The sequence below is a fragment of the Pongo pygmaeus genome, chromosome 18 (assembly GCF_028885625.2).
Source record: "Pongo pygmaeus isolate AG05252 chromosome 18, NHGRI_mPonPyg2-v2.0_pri, whole genome shotgun sequence".
Classification (NCBI taxonomy): domain Eukaryota; kingdom Metazoa; phylum Chordata; class Mammalia; order Primates; family Hominidae; genus Pongo; species Pongo pygmaeus.
Genome location: NC_072391.2, coordinates 57,241,192 through 57,266,896, shown reverse-complemented (window position 1 = coordinate 57,266,896; position 25,705 = coordinate 57,241,192). Strand labels below are relative to the sequence as shown.

General features: G+C 36.5%; 1 long non-coding RNA gene across 1 annotated transcript; it reads left to right on the top strand.

Moving 5' to 3' along the window:
* The first annotated feature begins 409 nt into the window (after window positions 1-409).
* Window positions 410-25,285, top strand: LOC129015807 (uncharacterized). Its single transcript, XR_008494671.2, has 3 exons — window positions 410-570; window positions 18,767-18,870; window positions 24,937-25,285. It is a non-coding gene; the product is annotated as an uncharacterized LOC129015807 (long non-coding RNA).
* Window positions 25,286-25,705: the final 420 nt, after the last annotated feature.

The window sequence follows — 25,705 nt, the reverse complement described above, 5'->3', positions numbered from 1 at the left end:
GGAAAGAAAAAACAATCCTAAAGTTTATATTTATATTTAAATATAATATTTATATATTATATATTATATTTATATTTAATTTATATATTATAATATATATTATATTTATATTTAAATACAAATATAAATATAAACTTAACCCTTTAAGTTTATATTCTGGAATCGGAATAGACCCAGAATAGTCAAAACTGTCCTAAGGAAAAAGAATAAAACCGGAGGAATCATGTTACCTGACTTCAAATCACACTACGGAGCTATAGTAACCAAAATAGTATGTTACTGGCATACAAACAGACACATGGCCAACGGAACAGAACAGACAACCCAGAAACCAATCCATACATTTACAGTGAACTCATTTTTCACAAAGGTGCTGTATTAGTCCATTCTCAAACGGCTATAAAGGACTGCGCGAGACTGGGTACGTTATAAAGGAAAGACGTTTTAATCGACTCACAGTTCCGCAGGTCTGGGGAGGCCTCAAGAAATTACAATCATGGTGGAAGGGCAAGCAAACACATCCGTCTTTACGTGGTAGCAGGAAGGAGAAGAATGAGATCCAAGTGAAGGGTAAGCCCCTTATTTTTACCATTAAGTCTCTTGAGAACTTACTATCACAAGAATAGCATGGAGAAAACCATCCCCACGATTCAATTACCTCGCACCGGGTCCCTCTCATCACACGTGGAGATTATGGGAACTACAATTCAAGATAAGATTTGAGTGGGAATACAGCCAAACCATATCATGTGCCAAGAACATACATTGGAGAAAGGACAGTCTCTTCAATCAATGGTGCTGAGAAAACTGGATATTAATATGCAGAAGAATGATATTGGACTCCTATCTCTAGCCATATAAGAAATCAAATCAGCCCAGCGTGTTGGCTCACGCCTGTAATCCTAGCACTTCGGGAGGCCAAAGTGGGCAGATCATCTGAGGTCAGGAGTTCAAGATCAGCCTGACCAACATGGAGAAACCCCGTCTCCACTAAAAACACAAAAATCAGCCAGGTGCGGTGGCGGGCGCCACTCGGGAGGCTGAAGCAGGAGAATCGCTTGAACCCAGGAGGCGGAGCTTGTAGTGAGCCGAGATGGCACCACTGCACTCCAGGCTGGGTGGCAAAGCCAGACTCCATCTCAAAAAAAAAAAAAACAAAAAATTAAATTAAAATTGATTAAAAACTCAAATCTAAGAACAAAAACTATGGAATTACTTTAAAAAAAAAAAAAAAACATTCGGGAATCAATCTCTCCAAGACATTAGACTGGGCAAAGATTTTTTTTCTCAGTGCTGGGGAGAGTATTGGGTTGGGGGAGGGGAAGTAGGAATGGTTAATGGTACAAAAATATAGTTGCATAGAATGAATAAGATCTAGTGTTTCACTGCACAACAGGATGACTACAGGGAACAATAATTTATTGTACATTTAAAAATAATTAAAATAATATAATTGGGTTGTTTGTAACCCAAAGAAAGCATAAGTGCTTGAGGCAATGTATACCCCATTTACCCTGTTGTGATTATTAAGCATGGTATGCCTGTATCAAAATATGTCATGTATCTTATAAATATATACACCTACTATGTACCCACAATTTTTTTAATTAAAAGAATACACAAATGTATAATAACTGCTCTCTTTTTTCCCTTATAAAAGCGTTTCTTCTGCATTTCCTATTAAAATTAATGGAATTAAGTAAAAAGGAGGCAAAAAAGGTAACAATAATTCTGTACCTTACTAAGTGTGAGATGTTGTGAAATATCTCTCTGCCTAATATTTTTATTATGGTGACTGATTGTTATGATTAGAGATTAGAAGACATTTTTCAATAATAGTTGTCATTTGTTGAAGACTCCCTTACACCACAAGCTAGGGACTCTATATGAATCATTTGAAGTGCTCTTAACTTGGTTTTATTATTCTCATATAGTGGATAATGGACCTAGAGACCAGAGAGTTTAAATAGTTTCTTCTTGTCTAACAGCTTGTTAGTGGCAAGCTTTGGAATCAGACAGATTGGTCTTCATTTGAATTATAATTTCATGTTCTGGCCATGAAATTTATATTTTCTTGGAAACTGCATGACCTGGATGCACCCTGTTCTTTTATGTTGTCCAAAAAAATGTGTACATTGATAATTTCTGAAATCAGAAGATGAAGAGAAAAAATTTCTACTCCCCAGAAATACTATTTTTTACAATTTAAGCATAGGACTATTCATATTTTGTACAAATTTCTTTTCCTCCATCAATTGTTTTTCTATTGAAAAATTTGTGCCATAATCATAGATAAAATTAATCACACCATTTTGAGTTAATTATTGCATTAACCACCTACATTTCTACCTTTATTTCTGTAATAATTCGATGCTACTCTTATTTGCACTTTTTACATCCTCACCTCTCTTGTATTTTTGAGACATAATATTCTAGTATTGCACATTAACAACTATAAAAACCTGCAGAAACAAAACACATAATAGATCACAACAATGAAATCAGAGGCATAGATGACTTTTCACAAGTGTCTATGTCACTTCTAGGTATAAAACCAAGCTGACTTCCTCTTGCTTTAAATAGTATCTTTGTTCCAGTTTATGAAATTGATATGCTAAAAGTCCATTTATTGATTATTTTTGGATACATGACAATTTTATTAATCTATGTACATGTATTTTTATGTGATGTGCATTGTGATTATTCCTTCCTACTCTTCTTTCTTTTCCTCTTCTCCTGCCTTTTTTTTTTTTAATTTTCTAAAAGCAATATCTCAGGTTTAATGTACTTGATTGGTTTACCATTGCCTAGATGGTAAACAATCTAAACATTTTTTAGCAGGTACTCATCAGTAAAATATGTAAGCATGTATCCCCAATTTATGCATTTTTATTTGCAAATAATATACAAGGACTTCTGCACTAATATATTCTGTATATTATAAATATACAGAAAATAAAACATTTAAAAGTTGATAAGCTATATGAAAATAAGTTGTCACATTTGCTTTCCACATTTCAAAAAATTTATTTCTCATTTCACTTTGGCTCAGAACATAATGTATAATCTCTGAACTCTAGCTTTCATGGTCTAATGCACAATAATGATACCAAAATAATGCCCTAGTTCTACCTCCTATTCATCATTTATCATCCCAGGCAGACATGTTTTTCTTTGCATGGGCTTTGACCTGGGAAAGGGAGTAAAGTGACATGGTCTGTGTGAACTTGAGCATCAATAACTCTTGAATAATAGAACATTTGGCAAATATCTCTTAGAACATTTTGAAGTATAAAAATGTTTCCTGTGCTTTAACTAAACAGCCAGGACCTAAAGGATATGTATCATAAATAAAGGGTATACTTGTGTTTTCTTTTTTTTGCAAACAATTCAGAGTAATTTTTACATCCCCTGACACCTACACAATTTAACGAAAGTTTCTTAGGAAGGCAGGAAATGACCTCATTGAGCAATCTTTGGAAAAGCAATTTCCTTATACTTTCCTACCGGATGAAAAATGTGATTAATGGAACATCAGAATATTTCAAGTGAATAGCTTATTTTACATTCTTTAAAATAAAAAAAAGCAATAACTAATATGAATTAGCTTTTTCTATAGATGTCATAAAAAGTAGGTAAAATGTTGCCTATAGATGCCTTAAGTAGTCTGACTTTCTACATAAAGACGCATTCGTCTGAAAATAGAATAAACTTTAAGAAGAAGGTATTTCAAAAAAAGATCCTCCTTTGTGGTAAGTGCCAACAAAGAACACATTTTACATTAATTGGTTGTCTCAGTCCAAACCATCTGTCTCTCCAAATGTAATGAATGCTGGCATTCTTATTGGTATGTACTCAATAGTTCAAATTGGTCTGAAATAAACCCTGCTCAAAATCTTGTTATAGTACCAGCTTCTGAGTTATGGTATGAATGTTAAGTTTCCCTTTATCAGGGACTCTCCCAGTGAAAAATTTGAGTTTCATTCCATGTATCGAGAGCATGGGCTTCACAGAGATGCATTTCCTATTTGCATAGTTGTATTATGCATTGTTCTAACATTATATAACTCATGTATATGTATATGATATTACATAATGTAGATGTTTAGCATTTTATATATGAAATTTAATTTTATGCATTTAATTTTAATGGAGAGTGTTACTGGTTTCTGGCAATTTTGTCAGATATGTAGGGAATCATCATTAGCTCCAGATGAGAAAATTATTCTCATATAACAGATGAGAAAATTAAGGCTTAGGTGCACTGTTTGGTTTAGCCCATGACTATTTCTCCTGTGATACTGTTTTTATTCGTCCTGTTGGCATCAACTATCTGATCATTTCATATAGGCCAAACTCCTTCCCACCCTAGATCTCTGTAATTTATGAAAGAGGGAAAAGGGAGAGAAAACTTTCGCCAAGCTTCCTCTCTAGAGAGTGGCATGAGGCTCATCTTAAATATCCCATCACCACAAAAATCATTCCTTCTCTCAGACCAGGTTAGATACTTTCTATGTGCTCTCATGGATACTGATTTTTTTCTTTTAAAAATAATATCATAGGCCAGGTGCAGTGGCTCACGCCTGTAATCCCAGCACTTTGGGAGGCTGAGGTGGGCAGATCACAAGGTCAGGAGTTCGAGACCAGCCTGGCCAACATGGTGAAACCCCGTCTCTACTAAAAATACAAAAATTAGCTGGATGTGGTGGTGCACGCCTGTAGTCCCAGCTACTACGGAGGTTGAGGCTGGATAATCACTTGAACCCAGGAGGCAGAGGTTGTAGTGAGCCGAGATGGTGCCATTGCACTCCAGCCTAGTAACAAAGTGAGACTCCATCTCAAAAAAAAAATTATAATTAAAATAATAAATATAAAAATATGCTCCCCCAATAGAAAGTAAACTCCAGGATGAAAAGCAGAGACTTTGTCTATTTTTCTGGTTAAATTCAGCAATGATATTCAATTCCTAACACTGATTGAAAAGCTAATTATCAGATGCCATACTAGTAGCATAATCATAATCATGGACTGAGAAATATGAAGCTTTCTCTCAGTAGTCTTTTCTGTGCTAAAAGACAAATGGAAAACATAAAAGTACTAATTTCAACCAATACTGTCATCTATTGTGGAGCTTGTGAGGAGCTTTTGGAATTAGATAGGTTTGAGATTGGTTGGTAGTTCATCCAGACTCTGGGGGTAACATTAGACCTGTCACTCTGTTAACTCTGTAACTATTAATATCATCTTATTAGAACTATCTATTTAGATGCTTTGAGAATTTTTCAATTATTTGGAAATGGTTAGGAATACATGCCTTAATAATACAGTCATTTGATAGATAATAACTTCTCTCGCTCCCTTGTCTCCAACAAGATAGCTCATGAGGTTAAATGTAAAAAGCCTAGATTGTGGACAGCAATCATTGATATGGCTGGAATTACAAAATGAGGTTTTTGGAGAAACCTTAAAAAATGAGTGATTGTTTTAATTCGTAGTTAAGACATAATTGCAGTGAATTAAAAAAGCATGGGTTACTTGACCACTTTCCCGAAAGAACAGAAGAAAATCCACCCAACATACCAAAGTCTAAAGCTGAGGACCAAGAGGCTAACTTTGTAGAGCTACCTATGATTTGGGTAAACTATCTCCACCCAGGGATTGTTTAGGAGATCTGAATCCTTTGCTGTCTAGATCACTGCTACCATTCTGCTAATAAAAAGTAGAACTAGCAGAGGGGATTTTGGTCTTTAGGGGAGGAGAAGCCTCTTAAGGAAGAGGCTATACCTTCACCATGTGCCATTTGCTGAATTCAATTCTGTGATCTAATGGGAAACAAAATGAACAGATATGGGTCCAATGATCCAAGAGTTTATAGTTGATTTAAGTTAAACAAATTACATGTGATTTTCTAATCAATGCCTATGAGAAATAGGCATGTGATTACCTGATCAATGACTATGAGAAATCGAGGCAGATACGAATGTGCACAGTATGAGAACCAGATGCGGTCTGGAAGCTCAGGGCATTTCAGAAGCAATTAGAATCAAAAGACGGTCTCTATATGAAAAGTAAGGAGGAATAGGGGGCATTTTAGACTGAGGAAATAGTAAATGTAAAGGTTTTGAGATTGGAGGGAGCATAACACAAAAGCATGTAAAGCCTCATTCATCTTCCAGTCACTGTACATATATTATCTCATTTAATCTTCACATCTACCCTATAGGTACTGTTGTATTCCCTAGGATCAAATATGAAGATAAGTGCTTAGTGAGAGTGACTGACTTTCCCAAGGTGTCACAGCCACCGAACTAATATTTGAACTCAGATCTCACATTTTTTTATTGAAATCAAACTCAATCTCAATTAAAATGCTGAGTTTATTAGCAAACAATCATAAGAGTTTCCTTGGGCACTTTAGCATGAAAATTAGATAAATTGATACACTTTAAGCATCTAGATGAAATCAACTGATTCTGTATCTGGAAATTCCAAATTAATGTCTAAATAGTTTTGGCCCATTATTTATTGGTAGAATGAATATTAAGTGATGGTATTAAAATTAGCCAGCATCCTACGCTTTCCTTGCAAGCAGAGACTAGCTTTGAAATGATTTAAGAAGGCTGACAGATGTTTCAAAATTATCCAACCTGTTTTAAGTAGAGAAAAATAGATAACACATTCCATTTTTTTCACTTCTACATTTAAATGTTTAAAGTCCATTCTAAAATTGACTACAAAATATCTACCTTTGAATATTGAGCTATTTATTGCAAAATGCCATACTAGCACATATGGTTTATAGCAAGTAGCCTTTTCTTCTACCCAAAAGAACAGAGATGAAGTGGAGCAGATTCACAGTGACAATCTTCATGATTTTTATATATGTTCTTATGCTTGACAGCTTCTCAGATAATATTATGCCATAGGAAAGGTTTCAGTTATCAGGCCTATATGATTTATCTAACAGCTGAAAAATATGTAAGCAGAAAAAAATATGGGAATGTTTACCTATCAAAATAATAGATTACTTTTTTTCCATGTATTCAGAAGAAATGAGTGACTTTGAGTCTCATTAGATTGACAACTTCTTTTGCAACATTTCATGGTGAACTATTGTGTTTCTCTTTAAAGACTGAAAAAATGTTTCCAAATCTTTAGGAACAGAAAACTAAATATGACATAGATTGTTTTCCATGCTGCTACCAACAAACATTTCATGCTTTGTGCTCCCTTAAAGTCATGCCCAATCATGTTTTAGACAGGTTTCTGGGAAAACCACACTAAAGCCTAGCTCTATTACCAGATACTGTAGTCCCTAAGGAGAGGCCAGTGGCAGGACACTGCATATTGCATTGTTTGTGTAAGGCTGAAATATATATTATAAAACATCTGGGTAGACTTTTGAAAAAGTCATGGTCATCATTTTCCAAAGCCTCCAAAGACAAGATGTCAGCCATGATGATTAAAATTCCATTTAAATCATAAATGTTTGCTGGATTTTTAAAATACTTTTAATTCATAGTGTGGCACATTCTAAGGGGATTTTTAAAACTTTCTACATACAAGGTGATGTGGTTTGGCCCTGTCCTCACCCTAATCTCATTTTGAATTCCCACCTGCTGTGGGAGGGACCCAGGGCAAGTTTTTTCCATGCTGTTATCATGATAGTTAGTAAGTCTCACCAGATTTGATGGTTTTATAAACAGGAGTTAGCCAGCACAAGCGCTCTCTCTTTGCCTGCTGACATCCATGTAGGATGTGACTTGCTCCTCCTTGCCTTCCACTATGATTGTGAGGCATCCCCAAGCATGTGGAACTGTGAGTCCAATTAAAACTTTTTCTTTTGTAAATTGCCCAATCTTGAGTATGTCTTTATCAGCAGCATAAAAACAAACTAATACAGTAAATTGATACCGGTGGAGTGGGGCACTGCTGAAAAGATACCCAAAAATCTGAAAGTGACTTTGGAACTGGGTAACAGGCAGACGTTGGAACAGTTTGGAGGGCTCAGAGGAAGATAGGGAAATTTGGGAAAGTTTGGAACTCCCTAGAGACTTGTTGAATGGTTTTGACCAAAATGCTGAAAATGATACGGACAAAGAATTCCAGGCGAAGGTGGTCTCAGAAAGAGATGAGGAACTAATTGGAAACTGGAGCAAAGGTGACTCTTGTTATGTTTTAGCAAAGAGACTGGAGGCATTTTGCCCCTGCCCTAGAGATCTGTGGAACTTTGAACTTGAGAGAGATGATTTAGGGTATCTGGCAGAAGAAATTTCTAAGCAGCAAAGCATTCAAGAGGTGACTTGGGTGCTGTTAAAGGCTTTATTTATTTATTTATTTATTTATTTATTTATTTATTTGAGACAGAGTCTCACTCTGTTGCCCAGGGTGGAGTGCAGTGGCGCGATCTCGGGTCACTGCAAGCTCCGCCTCCCGGTTTTATGCCATTCTCCTGCCTCAGCCTCCCAAGTAGCTGGGACTACAGGCGCCCGCCACCACGCCAGGTTAATTTTTTTTGTATTTTTAGTAGAGATGAGGTTTCACCGTGTTAGTCAGGATGGTCTCAATCTCCTGACCTCATGACCCGCCCACCTCGGCCTCCCAAAGTGCTGGGATTACAGGCGTGAGCCACCGTAAGTCACCACGCCCAGACGGCATTCAGTTTTAAAAGGAACACAGAGCATAAAAGTTTGGAAAATTTGCAGCCTCACAATACAATAGAAAAGAAAATTCCATTTTCTGAGGAGAAATTCAAGCTGGCTGCAGAAATTTGCATAAGTAACGAGGAGCGCAGTGTTAATCCCCAAGACAATGGGGAAAATGTCTTCAGGGCAGGTCAGAGGTCTTCACAGCAGCCCCTCCCATCACATGCCCGGAGGCCTAGAAAGAAAAATGGTTTCATGGGCCCAGTCCAAGGTCCCTGTGCTGGGACTTGGTGTTCTGCATCCCAGCCACTCCAGCATTGACTAAAAGGGGCTGAGGTACAGCTCGGGACATGGCTTCAGAGGATGGAAGCCCCAAGCCTTGGAAGCTTCCACATGGTATTGAGCCTCAGAGTGCACAGAAGTCAAGAACTGAGATTTGGGAACCTCCACCTAAATTTCAGGAGATGTATGGAAATGCCTAGATGCTCAGGCAGAAATTTGCTCTAGGGACAGGGTCCTCATGGAGAGCCCCTGCTAGGGCAGTGCAGAAGAGAAATGTGGGATGGTGCTCCCACACAGAGTCTCTACCGGGGCATCACCTAGTGAAGCTGTGAGAAGAGGGCCACAGTCCTCCAGACCCCAGAATGGTAGATCCACTGACAGCTTGCACCGTGCTCCTGGAAAAGCCTCAGACACTCAACACGAGCCCATGAAGGCAGCCAGGAGGGAGTCTGTACCCTGCAAAGCCACAGGGGTGGAGCTGCCCAAGACTATGGGAACCCACCTCTTGCATCAGCATGAACAGGATATGAGACGTGGAGTCAAAGGAGATCATTTTGGAGCTTTAAGATTGACTGCCTCACTGGATTTTGGACTTGCATAAGGCCTACAGCCCTTTTGTTTTGGCCAGTTTCTCATGTTTGGAATGACTGTATTTACCCAATGCCTGTAGTGTCTAGGAAGTAACTAACTTGCTTTTGATTTTACAGGCTCATAGGCAGAAGGGACTTGCCTTCTCTCAGATGAGACTTTGGACTGTATACTTTTGAGTTAATGCTGAAATAAGTTAAGGCTTTTGGGGGACTGTTGGGAAGGCAAGATTGGTTTTGAAATGTGAGGCCATGAGATTTGGGAGGGTCCGGGGAAGAATGTTATGGTTTGGCTGTGTCTCCACCCTAATCTCATTCTTGAATTCCCCTCTTGTGTTGTGGGAGGGACCCAATGGGAGGTAACTGAATCATGGGGGCGTGCATGTCTTTTCTCTGCTGTCCTCACTATAGTGAATAAGTCTCACGAGATCTGATGGTTTTATAAAGAGGAGTTCCCCTGCACAAGCTCTCTCTTTGCCTGCCGCCATTTGCATAGGATGTGACTTGCTCTTCCTTGCCTTCCACCATGATTGTGAGGCCTCCTCAGCCACATGGAACTTAAGTCCAATTAAACCTCTTTCTTTTGTAAATTGCTTACTCTCAGTCTCAGGTATGTCTTTATCAGCAGAGTGGAAATGAACTAATATACAAAGTAACACAGGTTTACATTTTCTACTTTGTATGATTATTCAGGTTACTGTCTCTTTCCTCCCGTGTGAATTGCTTTAACTTCTCTCTCTTTGTCAAGGTTCTTTTTGATGCAAGAAACAAAAACATAATTTGGCTAGCTTAATCTTTTCAAGCAATTGATTGAAAGGTCACTGGGTAACTCACAGAATCAAATGTAAAGCTGAACACTTGAAATGGTTTGGCTCTGTGTCCCCACTCAAATCTCATCTCAAATTATAATCTCCACGTGTCAGGGGAGGGGGCTGGTGAGAAATCATTGAATTATAGGGGTGGACTTCCCCATTGTTGGTCTCTTGATAGTGAGTGAGTTCTCATAAGATCTGGTTGTTTGAAAGTGTGCGGCACTTCCTCCTTAGTGAACTCACTCTCTCCTACTCCATTATGGTAAAGAAGTGCTTGCTTCCTCTTCCTTTTCTGCCATGATTGTAAGTTTCCTGAGGCCTTCCAAGCATACTTCCTGTTAAGCCTGTGGAACTGAGTCAATCAAACCTTTTTTATTTGTAAATTACCCAGTCTCAGGTAGTCGTTTATAACAGTGTGAAAATGGACTAATACAACACCTGAATACCTGGGAAGAGAAAACTAATCACACGTTGAAATATATCTGTAACAAGTACTAATGCACAATCTCTTTATAGCATTGGGACATCTGCTGTGTGTCATTATGTTAACAATTAATTGTAGGAATTGTTTTAGTTTAGGTCTTGAACTCACCATAGTTGGGAGATGGAGGAAGGGAATTATTATAGGAGTCTCACTAGCACAATATAGAATGTAAGAGTGGAAGATTCCCAAATGACAACTGAGGTGCTGTTACAAAAAAAGGAGACAAAGGAAAACAACGCTCATAAACATCGTTTTGATTTTGTTTGGTTTTTGTTTTTTTCTACTCAAATGTCCATCAGTCATAAAGTGAATAAAGTCTGATATATGCACACAATGGAACATTATACAGCAAGGAGACTATGCCTTCTATAAATGCACAAAAATATGGCTGAATCTCAGAAACATAATATTGAACAAAAGAAGCCAGACAAAAGAGAACACCCTGTATGATTTTAATTATTTAAATTGCAAAAATAGGTGAAACTGATAATGTTAAAAGGCAAGATTTTGGTAACTCTTGAGTAAAGAGTAGGAGTGACTGAGAAAACACATCAGGAGGTTCTGGACATATTGGTTATGCTCTGTTTCTTGATCTGAGTGTTCATTTCAAGGACTGTGTTTTTTTGGTGAAAATATGTTGAGCTACAAAGTTATCCACAAAATTTGGTGTGGACATTTCCTGAAGCAAAAGGAAAATTCAATAATACTGATCCTGTCTTTTAAAATTTTTGATAGCTGGGCACAGTGGCTCACACCTGTAATCCCAGCACTTTGGGACCCTGAGGTATGAGGATTGCTTGAGCTCAGGAGATTAAGACCAGCCTGGGTAACCTAGTGAGATGCCATCTCTACAAAAAATAAAAAAAATAAGCCAGAAATGGTGGTGCACACCTGTACTTCTAGATACCTGACAGGCTGAGGTGGGAGGATTACTAGAGCTTGGGAGGCAGAGGTTGCAGTCAGCCGACATTGTGCCATTGCACTCCAGCCTGGGTGACAGAGTGAAACCCTGTCTGCAACGAACAAACAAACAAACCAATTTTGATACTGTGTTAATCATGGACTTTGATCCATTAGACAAACCTGACAAAAACAAGAAATTGGGAAAGGATTTCCTATTTAATAAACGGTGTACATGTACCATATTTTCTTAATCCAGTCTATTATTAATGGACATTGGTGCTGGGAAAACTCGCTAGCCATATGTAGAAAGCTGAAACTGGATCCCTTCCTTAAACCATATGCAAAAATCAACTCGAGATGGATTAACGACTTAAATATAAGACCTAACACCATAAAAACCCTAGAAGAAAACCTAGGCATTACCATTCAGGACGTAGGCATGGGCAAAGACTTCATGACTAAAATACCAAAAGCAATGGCAACAAAAGCCAAAATTGACAAATGGGATCTAATTAAACTAAAGAGCTTCTGCACAGCAAAAGAAACTATCATCAGAGTGAACAGGCAACCTACAGAATGGGAGAAAATTTTTGCAATCTACCCATCTGACAAACGGCTAATATTCAGAATCTACAAAGAACTTAAACAAACTTACAAGAAAAAAACAAACAACCACATTAAAAAGTGGGCAAAGGATATGAACAGACACTTCTCAAAAGCAGACATTTATGCAGCCAACAGACATATGAAAAAATGCTCATCATCACTGGTCACCAGAGAAATGCAAATCAAAACCACAACGAGATACCATCTCACACCAGTTAGAATGGCGAGCATTAAAAAGTCAGGAAACAACAGGTGCTGGAGAGGATGTGGAGAAATAGGAACACTTTTATACTGTTGATGGGACTGTAAACTAGTTCACCCATTGTGGAAGACAGTGTGGCGATTCCTCAAGGATCTAGAACTACAAATACCATTTGGCCCAGTGATCCCATGACTGGGTATATACCCAAAGGATTATAAATGATGCTACTGTAAAGACACATGCACAAGTATGTTTATTGAAGCAATATTCACAATAGCAAAGACTTAGAATCAACCCAAATGTCCATCAATGATAGACTGGATTAAGAAAATGTGGCACATATATACCATGGAATGCTATGCAGCCATAAAAAAGGATGAGTTCATATCCTTTGCAGGGACATGGATGACGCTGGAAACCATCATTCTCAGCAAACTATCACAAGGACAGAAAACCAAGCACCACATGTTCTCTCTCATAAGTGGGAGTTGAACAATGAGAACACAAGGACACAGGATGGGGAACATCACACACCAGGGCCTGTCGGGGGTCGGAGGCTGGGGGAGGGATAGCATTAGGAGAAATACCTAATGTAAATGATGAGTTGATGGGTGCAGCAAACCAACATGGCACGTGTACACCTATGTAACAAACCTGCACATTGTGTACATGTACCCTAGAACTTAAAGTATAATTTAAAAAAAGAAAAGAATGTATTGCATTAAAATGTTATTTGTTTTGAATGCTGGATATTTGGTGTCCCTTAAATTTTGTGTTCAAGGGAAGTCTCTCATTTGCTTTTTATCTTAGACCAGGCCCTATGCTCACCACAGACAGAATAAAGGCCAAAGGATGCTATAAGACTGAGTCAAAGTCACAGAGATAATTTCCTCTAGTGTAAAGTATTTTTTTTTTTTGATCAGTTGTGGATCTTTCCATGCCTACATTCTGCTTTGATATGGATATATACCCTGAAATGAGTCTTACGACCTTCCATATTTTCCATTATTCAGCCAAGTCATAGCTTGCATTTCCAAGAGAAAAAAAAAATTCAAAACCCCGAACAAACACACAAAAAACAAATGCCTTCTTCCTCAAGACTCATTCATGTCAAAGTGAAAAATTGTTTTTTTCTCTAAATGCCAGCAAATTAAGGAAATTCAGTTACAATAAGGTCCAAGATCAGAATAGCTTTTTAAAAAAATATGGACTCTACTATTCAATTTACTCAAAGAAATTTACATTTTAAAATCATCAATGATTTCAAGATTAATTATCTTCCTTTAGGGAGATAACAATAGAAGGCAATTATAGCCCAAAGTGGCAAAACAATGAACTTATTATTTTTTCAATTATTGCTTAGTATGTGTGTTTTTTGCTTTTTTACCTTTTCTTTAACAATAAGATGTATTTAATGTAATTGGTTCTTTTCTTTGACAGTTTAAAGATCTATTGAGTACTTTTGTCACTCCTTTTGCTTTGGTTTTTCTTTTGGATTGCCTATTTCTGATTAACAGAAGGTTGAAAGTCTCTGGCTTGGAAGTCAATCAGAATGCCGCTGTTTAATAATGGTACACTGAACAGTTGACACATTGCCGGGCCAACATCTTTTCGACAAAATGATTACATCTACTGCACATCAATCACTTGACATAACCAAAATAAAGCCAGCTTAATAGAACAATATCTCATGATAAATACCTTCCCTTGAAACTTCCCATCTTTGCCTTCACACTTATATATTGATAAATGATGTTCCTTCACCTTGATGTTCCTTTCCTCCAAGCAGAAGCCCCATTGTCCTGTGACAGCCTCCTGTTGAATTCACTGCAACACCTAGATGTTTAAGGCAGTTTTCAAACAAAGTCTTCTCTGTCTCTGTGTGTTAACCAGTTAATCAATAAACATGAAGATGTGGCGATTCCTCAGGGATCTAGAACTAGAAATTCCATTTGACCCAGCCATCCCATTACTGGGTATATGCCCAAAGGACTATAAATCATGCTGCTATAAAGACACATGCACACGTATGTTTATTGCGGCATATTCACAATAGCAAAGACTTGGAACCAACCCAAATGTCCAACAATGATAGACTGGATTAAGAAAATGTGGCACATATACACCATGGAATACTATGCAGCCATAAAAAATGATGAGTTCATGTCCTTTGTAGGGACATGGATGAAATTGGAAATCATCATTCTCAGTAAACTATCGCAAGAACAAAAAACCAAACACCGCATATTCTCACTCATAGGTGGGAATTGAACAATGAGAACACATGGACACAGGAAGGGGAACATCACACTTCGGGGACTGTTGTGGGGTGGGGGGAGGGGGAAGGGATAGCATTGGGAGATATACCTAATGCTAGATGACGAGTTAGTGGGTGCAGCACACCAGCATGGCACATGTATACATATGTAACTAACCTGCACATTGCGCACATGTACCGTAAAACCTAAAGTATAATAATAATAATAAAAAAAATAAAATAAAAATAAAAATAAAAAATAAAATAAAATAAACACGAAGAGATAGCCCAAAGTTTAGAAAGGTAGCTGTTTTCCCTTATCCAATGGAACAAGTAAGACACTGTTTTTTACTTTCTGTCATCTTTATACTCGCCAGCAAAATCATGAGCTAATATCAGAATCCCTGTCATTCTTAGCAAGTTTCACAGGTCCCAGGTGAGTGTGAACTCAGTCTGAGCTTCCACCTTCAATGGTTTGTTCCCTTAATGGAGTGAGACAAGCAATATTTATTTCTTGAACACTTATAGCAAGGCAATCAAAAGCAACTGTTGGAAATGCACAAGACAGGCTTAATAATGGAGACATCATTTTTTGATTGCTATAGTGCTTCTTTGTAAGTCAGTTTTTGCTATCTTCTAAATGAGTTAAGACATTTTCTTGTATAAATTCTGTATTACTCAGCTCTTGCTGTAAAAAGTGTCACCCCCAAAATCTGTAGCTTTTAAAAGTAAGTATTCATTATTGCTCCTGAGTCCACAGGTCCTCAGGGTTGATTTGGTTTGGCTCAGTGTTGCTTCAACACTGGCAGGAACTGACTGCTCTAGTATGACTTCACTTGCATGCCTGGAGATGGGATGGCAGTCAGCTTGGACAATGAGGTGACTGGGCTACTTATGTCCCATCTTCCCACAGACAAGCTTCAGCGTATTTACATGGCAATGGCAGAGTTCCAACACACTCTAAGAAAGCACAAACCACAACATTGCATCTGACACATTCTGTTGGCCAGAATAAATCACAAAGACAGTATAAATACAAGGGATGACAAAATAACATGCTACCTCTTGATGGGAGGAGATTCAAAATTGCATTCCATGGGGTCTGAATATAGGAAAAGGAAAAAAATATAACTAATTTTGTAACCAACCTATGGTAAAACCAATGGCGCCCAAATAGTCATATAATAAGAAATATATTTGCATAAATTTTAAAAAGTATTACTCATCTTAAAATTTACTTTATTTTGGACAACCAGTTCAGTATAATTATTTCTCATATACATTGTTATATTTTTTTGAAATTCCACTAGTGGCTTTGTTTTAATTGTTGGCTATCTGTTAGGTGGAAAGCAACATCATAGGTATGAACACTAAAATATAAATTTCTGCTTTGGTGCCCCATTTCAAATTCATATAAAAAAATTTTAGTTGCGTAAACATTAGCATTAGGAATTTAGAATCTTAAGTAAGCTGTATCTGAGAGAAACAACAATGTACATTCTATTTCAAATGACATATTCTTTGGTATAAAGAGTGAAGTGTTCATACATTACAAAACACAAAAATAAATATCCTATCTGTTCACTTTGGTCACCATCCAGTCGTTTTGATTTGTCTTCAGAAAGGCCAAAGGAACATGTTATACTCAGAAATTTATAGCAATTTCATAAAGGGACAGTTTAAAAGAATACAATTAAGATCAAGGAATTTAGCAAAGTTCATATTAGCAAAAACATGTTTAGAACAATTTGGTTTATACGAGGGTTAAATAAAATAATGTATGTAAAGCACTGCTAGCGTATCTCATATTCATCACTCAACAAATGGTGCTATTTTTATTCTAGAACTTAGCATAATATTCATTTTTTAAAGGCTAGCATATATTTTTGAACAAATTCTATGAACAGCATACGTATATCACTGTAATGCACTTATGATATTTATTTTTCACCAGTAAATATTTTCATACTCTACTGGCAATAACAGCCTGGCATTTTGTAATTTAACTGTTTTTTTATTCTTATTTATGTAGTTTCATTATTTTCTGTCAATTTGTTCCTTAGAGGAAGATTGTTTTCAGGTAGAAACTATGCTATTATATTAGTAGGTTAAAAAAAAAAAAAAGAAAGAATACTACAATTTCATATATGTATTGAGTACTAAGCAAACTATGTAAAGATGAGAAATGATAATAATCCCAAGGTTTCAATAACCTACAAGAGGAGACACAAGAAGTTAATTTATTATAAGAAAAACAATGAAATAATTGTCAAAACAAATAGTTTAAAACTTAATTACTATTTCTGTATTTTAGTCATTTTTTTCTTTAAGTAGGCTTGTGAAAACTTCAAATATTGATATTGAATTTTCGTGGTTCAGTACCATGAGAAGCAATTCTATAAAATGTATGACAAATTTTTGTTTGTTATTTTATTCTTTCCTCTGGGATCAAATCATCAGCAAACAACACAACAAACTATTGAGAGGGTCATATAAATTGTCTGCAAACAGAAAAGGGAAATTCAAGGCATCATTGTATCTGACACCATCACAAAACCCTTTTTGCCTAATTGAGGGTTTACAGTGAAGAAAAAATACATGTCTTAAGAAAAATGGCTAGTCAAGCTAATTTGGAGACTTGGAAATATTTTGTAGAATTATTGTGGGATTACATAAGATTATTGTTACAAAGTGCTTAAAATAGTACATGCCCAAAATACGGACTGAAAACAGTATTATCACCATCATTATTAACATCCTTATTATCACCATTATTATCTTTAAAATGTTTAGATTTTTACAGAGTTCAATTTCATGAAAGAAGTGCTATAAAAGCATTTGAATTTATCTCTTCTATCCACAGCTTTTTACTCTTATCCACACATGTTTTAACTGAAGTTGATACAGGGGAAGAGATTCCTAAGTATAAGACCTTAACTAGTTGTAATTGTAATAATAAATAAGGCCATGAAGAGACAAAGTGATACTGCATCTTCAGCTAATGTTCTCTGTGTGCTCAGCCATTTCCAAAGCAGCATAGTAAACCTCCAAGTTAGACAGAGCTAAACTTTTTTTTTTCAAAGAAAACAATACTATGTTCTCTAACACTTTACATAAACATTTACTTTTGTAGTCTTTTCCCATTTTCGAATTGCATAAAGACCTAAAGCCAGATAAACGCTGACCCCACCTTCTCCCATTCAATTCTGTGCCATCCTCCTTCTTCAGTTTTTCACAAATACCCTTTCTCTGGGATGAAAAATGGAACACTCATGTGCAGCCTCGGATCCCTTCAGAACTGGGTGTCTCTTAGGTGTAAGGCTCTTTAAGAGAAGAAACTATGCTGATTGAACTTGCTTTGCACAGTGTGTACAAAGTAACAGAGCTCAGAAAGATACTTAATCAATACTGACTAAGGATGATAATTTGAGAGGTGAAGGAAAATCTATGTGGATTTCTTTGGAAAAGCCTGAACCATCAGAAACAAGATATCAATTTAGAGTTTAATATGTTGTAACAAATTTACACAAAAATGTTTTAAGTACTCCACAATCATGTCAGCGTATTTTTGAGTACCACAGTGATTTGGACACTGTGTTTGTTGCTTGAAATGTAAATTTCATTAAGGCACACATTCTGCTCTGGAGGAACACTGGGGGCAGTCTAGTGATATTTTCTGGGATTTTTTTTTATATTTTAACATATTGAAGAAGAATAAGAGGACGTGATGAAAATAGCGCCTTTGAATTCAAGGACAAGATGTTAATACAAACAATCAAATATTTATCAATAAGCATTTCAAGGAATTAACAAAAATATGCATTATGTGTATTCAGAACAATAATCTATTAGCTAGTACTATAGCAATCAAAAAATGATAAGCCTCCATTATTAAACATTTCCAATAAAAGGAACATTTCCAATAGTCCTTTTGATTGTCTTACTATAAGTGTTCAAGAGATAAACATTTTTCTTTTCACTCCACTAGGGAACAAACCTTGAAGGTGGAAGCTTAGACTGAGTTCACACTCACCTGGGACCTCTACAACTTGCAAATGGCAGGGATTCTGATATTAGCCCATGATTTTTCTGGTAAGTATAAAGATGACAGAAAGTAAAAAGCAGGTGTCTTGCTACCTAGTTCCATTGGATGAGGGAAAACAGCTGCCCTTCTAAACTTTGGGCTATCTCTTAGCATTTATTGATTAACTGTTTAATATACAGAGACAGAGAAGACTTTGTTTGAAAACTTCCTTAAACGTCTAGGTGCAGGAAACTTAGATAGTTCATGCATCAGTCCTTCAGATTTTATCCATCTTCATCCACTGGGCTTATGATGACTGCACTCAAAGAAGCCTGGTCTACATATCGTGACGCTAAGTTACTTGTAGGATATAACTCTACAAAGATCACACTACTCTGTTATCTTTTTAGGCAGAAGAAAATTTGTTTAGCTTCTCTTAACATCTTGGTAAGTTTAGAATAAGTAACAACTTGAATTTTCTCAAAGATTAGGTTCACGTTCTACACACTTTGTTATATAAGATTTCTTTTCCTTCTTCATTAAGTTAGTTGATTGTCTCCTGGAGAATAACAAAAGAAAGAATAGTGACTTTGTCTCTTTGTCTTCCTTTTTCTTTCTCTCTTTTCTTCTCTCTATATAAAGTCACACTAGTACTTTTCATATGGATTATTTCAGTAAAATTTCACACCAATAGTTTAAGTTCAGTTTTCCATTGCATAATTGAACACTGCAAAATAACATCAGCTGAAAGAGAATTAAAGTCTATTTTCACACATATAAAGTAAGTTTGAACATACTCCAGAGCTGACTTGTTGACTTCATAGTGATACCCGGGACTCAAGCTGTGCCATCTTTCTGTTCTGCCATCCAGTGTCTCATCTATTTTCAAGACCACTACATGCTTCAAGATGGATGCTGAAATTCCAGTCATTAATGCCAACTTCCTTCTGCACAGAACAGAAGTGGAGAAAAAGCAGAGGGGCAAAGAGGGGTCCTCTATGTGAGAGAGCACCTTTCAATTTTAACCTGCACAGAAATTCCATGCAACATTTCTGCTAACATTACATTAGCCAGAACACAATCTCTTGACCAGACTGGGAAAATAAGCACATTTCATCCCTGAATAATATCACAGTTGTATTCCCAAGGAGGAGGAAGAGAATGAAACAAAAGACTTGGAGACAGACAACTAGCTGACACCAACCCCAACAAACCAGTGAGCTTATCCAAGTATCTAAGAAGAGAAAACAGAGATTAAATTTTCAAACTCACTGTATCTTTTCTTTGCTCACTCGTTCTTTAGGGCAGCTAACAATATTATTGATTTTTTTTTCTGAGGTATCAAGAAAGCAATGTCTAGTGCCATGGTAGATATTGTAGATATTGTACTTGCTTTCACATTGCCTCCAGTACAGTAACAAAGTTTGATCAAGAAAAAGGAAAATACAATATAATGTGATATGGTCCACGGAAGGGTAGTGGACTATGCGAGCAAGCAGACAAGAGCTATTCCGTTTAGATGCCACTTACTCTGTGAAATTTCTGATCAATTAAGAGTTATAATTGGGAATTGCCCAAGTGAGATCAAGAAATGTGAGTGTTCGAGTACAGAGACAACTCATGTGACAGCTCAAGACCACAGAGATCATAGTATTGAGGAATTTTAGTTCAATGTGACAATTGCCATCAGAAAAGTAACAACGGATATAGGAATAGAAAAGGCATAGACAGAAATAGAACTTAGTGAACCACTTAGATAACTTTCTTTTTCAGAGTGGAGCTAGCCATTGGGTGCAAACAGAAAAAAAGGACTAGATTAGCTTTGCCCTAAAATATGAAGAATTCCAGAACCAATGAATGGCACAACTGGTCTACTAAATAAAAACTTCATATGCATCTCCAAATTCTCTTTTCTAAATAGGATGATAATATTTTCTGAATTCAAATTTAGAAAACAGCATGAAAAACAGAAGAAATTTTATCTCTCTTGGAAAATCCAATTTCATATTTCTGTATTTATTGAAGAGCCTTACTTCACATGATATGTGTACTACTTAAAATCATATATAGGATTTACCATCCCTCCTAAATTCAATTTACATAGTTTCTAAAATAATTTTCATATCTTTACTGAGTTTTGTAAATCACCTCTGAGAACACACAGACTAATATTCTTTGTGAAGCTACTGGAAGAACAATACTCATAAAAGAAAGCTATGTTAATGAATGAATTGTATTGGAATATTTTTTAACTTTATGTTTTCCATTATTTTAATCAAGCAAGTGACAAAGAGAATCTCCATACTCATTGTGCAACAACAACAACACCTGCAGAAAAATGAGGACTATGGCAGTTCACAAATGTAAAACATCGAGTGTGTTAAAATGAGCAATATTTTATCAAGACCGAAAATAACTCCTCAATACTGCAAGAGGAAGTGTTTATATCGTCATTCACAGGAGACAAATATATAATTATAACAGATCCTGAAATCCAGTCAACATAATCACTGTAACTTAGTTGTCTGGGGTTAAAAGGAGAAGAAGAAAAAAACTGTGATTATATAATTTTCTTTTTCAGAGAGAATCATTAAACAGAAAAAAAGTGCTCAATTGAAAAAAGAAAACAAAAATTCTTACTAAAATGGAATTGTTTTTGTGTTAATTATGTCCAGTGAAACTTCTTCAGTGACACTAAAATGTACATGCTTATATGATAGATAATTATAACGTCCCCGAGAATGAGAACATATGAGCTTTATTCAATATGAGTTCTGGTATCAAGGCATCAGAATTATTTTGAAAAGAGTCCTTACTTTGTCTTTAAGAAATGATAAAAGAGACACACATTAAATAAGATACTGATAATCTCAGAAAAATAACTTCCAAAGTATAAATGGTTCTTAATAATTTTGACATAAGGAAAGTACTTATGTTTAGATTTGTCCGAACTGCTCACTGTGACATCAAACCAAGCTGTATATCAAATAATTCTTTAGCCACTCTCAGAGAGCCTTTGCTCTCTTGATTAAAGCTATAGAGCATATTTATGCTGCCTCCCTTCATTTATTAATTTTATTTTCATATCTTCTTCAAATAGTTAAATTCAATTGGGAATCTGAAAGTGTCTTAGGCTTATTCAGACCTGAACTACTTCAGAACTGAGAAATCTCCAGCATTAAAGTGAACTGGAAAACTAGACTTCCATACTTCAAAAGCAAAGTTGAAATTTTGATACAAAGAGAGTTGATGAGGGAGTTATTTTAAAACATAAAACCTATTAATATGCAAGTTCTTAAATAGTCATTTTCTATTTTAATTGCAGTCCTATATCAGGTCAACCAATTGGAGAGTCAATATTTTATGTGTGCATAAATGGAACTGTGGATAAATTGGGTATCAAAACGGTTGTTTAGAATACTGTTTAAACAAGTACACTTCAATACATTTATTTAATTTTTTAATTAAGCCACATTATTAATATATCTTTAACACTTTTTTGGTGTAGATTTTAGTTGTAGGTCCTAGGTAAGTATATATCAGTGAATCGAGAGATATACTGTAGTACATAAAGTGGAGAAATAGAACTAGTATATGTAAATATGCTCTGGGGAATTATAGAAGAAAAAAGAATTCTCTGAATTAGTGTACTTAGGGAAAGTTTCCAGGAATCTATTACCCACCCTTAACCTCCACTTACCCATCCACCAATCTATCTTTAAAAAATTATTGATTGACTTGACTACTCCAGATCATTTCTTAATGCTGAGTATATATGAGTTGACTTCAAGTATATTTTATGGAAACATGGAATTAAAAGATAAAAATAAAAAATATGTACTTTCTCAACAGAAACTCAATCCAAATCAAGACAGTTTTTAAGTGATGATACCTGCCGTTTAGTCTATTTCTAAAGAACTGAGGATGCTGGGAATTTAACCATGTCAATGACATCTTTTATACATTATTAATGGAAGAAAAATGGGCGTTCTTTAAAGATTCTTTAAAATTAGGAAAGAAAAAAAAAATCAGGAGGAGCCAACTCAGGGCTGTAAGATGGATACCTCATGATTTCCTATCGCAACCATCCCCATATTGCCCTTATTTGATGAGAGGAATTAGCAGGAGTATTGTCATGGTGGAGAATGGCTCTCTGGTGAAGCTTTCCTGGGTGTCTTCCCAGTAAAGCTTTGGCTAACTTACTCAAAATACTCTCTTAATAAAGAGATGTTATCATTCTATATTATCTCTCTCACTTCCTGAGCTCTGCCTATGGCTGGCACCTTGTGGTAGCAAGCCTTCAAGATGGTCCCCAAATTTTACTGCTTCTTGGCATTGACGTGCTGTGAATTTTCCTCCTAAATCACACCAGCGTTGGTCTGTGTGATAAACAGCACATGGCATAAATGAAGCTATGTCACTTCTAAGACTACAGCTTCTGTTGTGAGCACTCTCTCCTTTACACACACTCTAGTACTTGCTTAACTTGCAATGTTGTATAGCCCTATGGAGAGGCCTATGTGGTGAGGAACAGAAGCCTCTAAACAAGTCAGCAAGGAACCAAGGTCTACCAACAACCATGTGTGTAAGCTTAGAAACTGATTCTCCATGCCCAGTGGAGCCAACAACTTAAATGCAAACTCAATGGAGACGATGAGCCAGAACCACACAGCCAAACTGTTCATATTCAGATTCCGGATAAACAGAACTGTGAGATTAAAAAAAAAAATTATCATTTTTAAGCTGTTAAGTTCTGAGGTAATTTGTTATGCAGCAGTAGCAAACTATTTATACCCAAACATTTGAGTACCTGAATGCGGAGTACTGCTGTGTCAAAAATCTAAAAATGTGGGAGGCGCTTTGGAACTTGGAGGTGGAACTTGAGAAGAGCATTAGTAAAAGCCCTGTTTCTTAGTGAAGATGTTACTAGAAGACTTGTAGTCTCTGATAAAGCTGTAAATGAGGGCTTTAGAAAGTCAGATAAGTGCTATTGGAAACTGAAGAAAAGGCATCCTTTTTAAGTAGTCACAGACATTTTAGCAAGACTGTTGCCTGCAATTATGTGGGATATAATAAAGGTACCTAATGAACAAGATAATCTAACTAAAGAGATCTCCAAACAGAATGCTGAACCTGCCATCTGGTTTCTTGGTACTTATAGTAAAATGTAGGAAGAGATAGATAAAATACAAGAAGGACAGTGAAACAAAATATATCTAAAACTTGGGTTTGAAAAGTCTTAGCCTCTACAGATAGCAAAACACAATCCGAAGATAAAACTGAAAGTATGACTCTAAAATCTTTCTTTAAGACCTCAGAAAGATCAAACATGGTATCACAGAATACGATTAGGTCAGACAAAAAATCTTTTAAAGGAATTGAAGGTGTACACGTATCTTCTGTATGAAACAATGAGCTTCTAGGACGTTTAAAGGCACTGTCCTCAGCAATCTTAGCAGAAGCTAAAGGTAAAGGATTATCACAGAGATACTTGTGAGTGTGGGTTTTTTGTTTCTGATTTTGTTTTTGCTGATGAAATAGATCCCAAAAAGATTCACAGAACATCCACAAAGCTTTTACAAGCACTATAAATGCAGAAACAGTCAGTTTGAACTGAGTCGATAGAGTGCAAAATGAAAAACTTTTAGACACTCCAATTTCTACCGACAAGAAGCAGAATGAGGAAATGACTCAGCTGCAAACATGTGGTGCCTTTCATGATACAGGAAGAATTACTGAGAGTTCTGAGCTTTAGCAACCTTCTCCAACATACGGGTCTGACATAGAAGATGAGATTCTAGAATTTGAGCTGATGCTTGATAGAACGATAACTTGAGGTACCTGGAGAAAGGATGCATATATATTGCATGTGTGAGGGAAAGGAATCATTGGGGGTCAAAGGGGAGATTGTGGTCACCTGTCTGCAAGGTGACGACTGCAAGGACCCGCAATTATCCCTGCTTTTTGGTACTCACAACCTTGTATAGACCCTCCATGATGTTACAGTTTGGTGCTGTGTGATCCAAAGCATATGGTAGTATCTCACTTCTGAGATTAGATTATAAAGGCTTCAGTTTCTGTCTTTGGTGTTCTCTTGTTCTCATGTTTCTCACTCTTGGATTCCTTGTTCTTAGGAAGCCAACTGCCCTGCCAAGTAGCCCCATCATGACCACATAGTGAGGAATGGAGACTTCCAGTCAACAGCCAGCAAGGAAGAAAGGCCTGCCAATATGAGTATAGGTGATCTTGGATGCAGAATCTCCATCCCCAGTTGAGCTATGGGATGACTGAAACCTTAAGCAACAGCTTAACTGAAACTCCATGAGAGACTCTGAGTCATGACCACCAATTTAAGTCATCCCTGGTTTCCCAAACCATATAAACTGCATGCTAATAAATGCTTAGTGTTTTAAGCTGCTAAGTTTGGAGGACATTTGTTAGGAAGCAATAGGCAATTAAAACACTGTCCTGACCTCTTTGAAATGCCTCATCTTTTATTAATGGTAAAATGTAATACCAGGTGCTATGGCTTGAACAACGGGCAAGGCAGGTTTGGGGAAAAGAAAAATGGACAAACAGATAGAACAGCCTCCAACTGGAAATCTTTTTAAGGCAGTTTATTCTCTGCAACCAGCTCTCTTTAAAATGCTTAAAGGTCTGTCTTTATTCATAGAAGTGAATTTGTTAGGGAAATAATCCAGAATTTTCTGGTAGATTTATTCATTAGCTGAGAGTGGCTCCTGTTACATTCAGTTTACCTGTATATTTCTGACCCAATATGAAATGTTATCCTGGGAATGTACTTGAGTCTCTTTTGAGGGGTTTAATTCCTTCATGGTATTGATAGAAGTCATCTTTCATGGACCTGGATGGAAGTGGAGTCCTGGCAAAAAAAATTGTTAT